Below are 3980 nucleotides of genomic sequence, written 5' to 3' on the forward strand. Positions count from 1 at the left end.
TCAAAGCTGCTTTGAAATGCAAAGAGGAAACAAATCCTAAACTTTCAATATATTGAGTGGCCATTAAAATTATTTCTTTTCTAACATGGTACCTTAAAATCCTTAGTAAAAAGGAAGGATCAATAAAATAACAGTAGGGCACTAAAAGTGAAGAACAAAGTTCACAGATGCTAACCCAAGAATTAGCTGCATAATCATCTAATAGTTGGTAGTTTTATTCTCTTGTTCTCTTCAGGGAAGCCTGTGATTCTGGTAAATGATCCTTCATCAAAGGCACAAAAATTTAATATGACCAGCAAGGAAAAAAAGAGTGCTTTGTTAATCCTCTTGTTAAGGCTTCCTCTACAAATCTAATTCATTAATATATGACATTTTTTGAAAGCCCAATGTTCATGACATTTTCTTACTGCAAAACAGTTATTTAAGTAAAAGATCCTGCTATGTTAGCTAATGAGAGCGAAGCCGTGGATACTCACCTCTCTGAAACTGAGCTGAAACAGAAGCACAGTCTCACTCAGTTGGTTAATGCTCTAACAAAATATCCACCATTGGATGATTTATAAAGAGCAGAAATTTATTTACAGATCAATGTCACAGTGTCGTTTCCTGACAAATACCTCTTTGCTATATCATCCATAGAGGATTTTAGTGAGAACATTTGCACACTAAGAATATACTTTGGCAAATTATAAGCAAACCTACCACCTCATTAGGGAAAGATGTCATTAGTGAAATAGTGTGATGCTGAGAAAGCCACCTTGGCATTAGCAGCATAAATCCATCCTTGAGGGCAGAATGTTAGCAATCGAGTCACTGCTTAACTGGCCCCCCTCCTAACCTCACTATGCTGGGGTTCACATTCCGATGGATGATTCTTAAAAGAGGCATTTCACATTATCATGTATGCTGTACTTTAGGCCTAAAGTCTGCAAGAGTCATAAAACAGAGTGGGTGACTAATACCTTTCCATGAGCTAATTTTCAGATGATGTGATGAAACACTGTGACCCAAAGCAACTTAAGGAAGAGGTTATTTGGGCTGGTGGTTTCAGAGGGACGGAGTCTGTCAAGTCACAGAGGCATCCAGCAAACAGGAGTCAGGAAACAGAGGGAGGGATCACATCTTTAATTGCTTACACAAAGTTGAGAAAGAAAAGCACTCAGGATATGGAGGTGTGGCTATAAACTCTTGGAGACTTCCCCCAGAGGTTACTACTTGCTGTAGTAACCAAAGCTCTCCAAACAGGGTTACCAACCCAGTGTCAAAGTATGTGAACCTATGGGGGACTTTCTCATTCAATTCACTTGGACATGAAGATGGAAATGAAGCATCTGACAAGTCAAGGATTCTTGGAGTCTTCAGTAGCACCAGGCATTCACCTCAGACATCCTTGTAATAACATTATAGACCTCAACAGGGGTCACCTTAGAAATTGTATAGGCCATATCTCTTCATAAAATGGCCCATCCTCTTAAACACTCTCATCCTACAAGGCTGTCTTAGGCTTGCTGTGAAGAAACAACATGGCCACAGCAACTCTTATAAACTAAGAAATTTAATTGCGACTGGCTTACAGGTTTAGTCCATTATTGTCATAGCAGCAAACATGGCATCATGCAGGCAGACATTGTGCTAGAATTGTACCTACGAGTGTCACATCTGGATCTCAGGCAGCAGGAAGAAACAAAGAGCCACTGGGTCTGGGTTGAGCTTCTGAAACCTCAAAACAATCTCCAGTGACATACTTCTTCCAACAAGGCCACACCTTGTATAATGTCACTCCCTATGAGTCTGTGTGGGGCATTTTCATTTAGACCACCACACAGTCCTTGTTACTTCTATTTATCTGATTTATCACCAAAATTTCTTTGTAAACACAAAAGCCTATATGTAGGTCACAGGTTTCTGAATTTTAAGGTGAACTGCATAAAAGAATACTGACCTCAACTAGATCGTTTCCCTATTCCACTGTGTTCCACTAACATTAGATCAACACATAAGGTGACATGAACACTGTTAGAACTACTCGGGATACCTGGATTCTTTCTCTAGGTAATCTAATCCACTGTTAATAACACTCTCACATGATATCTACCAAAATGTCATTGTCTGTCTTGAGGATAACACTTTAGTCATGAATAAAGACATAAGATATAGTTCTCATATAAAAAGAGAAGATAGGCAGCTAATATTTATCGAACAATTTGAATTCTCCTGTCATATTTTATGTACTCATCCAAAGAGAAACTCATGATGTGAACCTATAAATCTGCATTGGGAATGCTTTTACAGCTGCTTCCTATTGCAAGAATCATAGCTCATGTTCTCAACATCAATAATAGGGTCTCGAACCTATGAGTCCTTTATGTTTTGCTTATTTACTTTGTAACTACTTTATGTTCAGGTTTACAATTAATGTTGCCAGCTAAAGGTCATAGAACGTTGTTTACTCCCCAACCCCGGGATAAAATAATATTTTCATGTGTATGGGTAACCAACAAAAGCATACTTTTACATATGTAAGTTAAACACAGACTACTTTCATGCATGTCAGGAAAAATGTATTTAGTGTACTTGGCAACATTTAGTTTTTACAATAGATATATTGTATGGAACATTTCTCAAGTCTAGACTCTAAATAACTATGCCAATCAACATCTTTGGTAGAAATCTTCAGAGAGAAATTGCTTATAGCTTCAGAAATTATAAACAGTATTGTCAAGAAACATACAGGATTGAATCATTGTAACCATTACATATTAATTTTTTGGTATAGTTGTTTGGTCTATTGTTTATTTTGCACAATAGGATAACAGTAAATGGAGACCAAGAAGGCCTATTATAGTGGCAAGAATACTATGCGAAATAAAATTTTCATAGTTACATTATTTGATTCCTGCTAGACCATTAAATTGTGGTTAGCAAATAGCTTTTCTTTCATATGCTGACTACAACTGGTTAGAGGATGACTCTGAGGTCATTTCTAGCCATGGAGAACAAAAGCTCATTGCTAAATCACCAGTGTCTAGCCCTGAGATCTAATCTTCTAGGCTGGAAGAAGATTAGATGAGCGGTGGAGTTCGCACCATGTATCTGCCCTTCCCACTCTAGATTAGCGGTTAAATAATGCTGCACAGTTGCTCTTCCAAGGAGAACCAGTTCATCAATTAGGACAGATTACCTTATCTCTAATTAATTGAAAAACTTGACATTCCTGTTCTTATCATGAAGAGCAGTAGAGAGAGCCTTTGATAACAGACATTTCAAAGATAGAATTTATTTTACTGAAATATGCTTTATATTTCAAAGTCACGTTGTAAATTCATGATTGAAGATGTGAGAAGTAAAGGAACCGTTACCCCTCTGTTCTCAGCAAGGTCTCAGTGTCTTTTATATCAGACTGTTCTAAAAGCAGGAGGAGAACACTCTTCAGGTTTTAGAAACAGCAGTGCCATAAACCATTTCTCCTGACTTAACATCTTTATAGTAAAAATCCTGCTATAATAAAATCATTGCTGAATTGTGGTTTTATGACGACAATATCTTCCATGACTTCTCAGTTAAAAATATTCTGGGGGAGGCAGAAAAAATGTCATTTGTGTCACAGTATCATTCTCTCCCTGTCAAGAAAAATGGAGTATAGTTTGTGATAGTTTTTTTTATTATTATTTTTAGAGTTTGATTCACAAGTATACATGTTTGTAACACATTTTAAAATAAGCACCAATAGTTTGTACTATCAAATTATTGTTACAAAATTAACCATTATAAGTTGTAAAGTATCTCATATCTATTTCATGTTTCTGTAAGAGAAAACGCTTCGTATCGCTAATACAAGTAAACAGACAGCTGTAATAAAGGCTCTGCTTCATAATATTGGTATTTCGTTGAGGACACTCACTTTTTACTATAAAGTTAAAAATGTATCTATTAAATTCTGATATACTAATTTGAATTATGTTGCTTCTAAATTTAGGCGC

Source organism: Arvicanthis niloticus, chromosome 3, assembly GCF_011762505.2.
Source record: "Arvicanthis niloticus isolate mArvNil1 chromosome 3, mArvNil1.pat.X, whole genome shotgun sequence".
Classification (NCBI taxonomy): Eukaryota; Metazoa; Chordata; class Mammalia; order Rodentia; family Muridae; genus Arvicanthis; species Arvicanthis niloticus.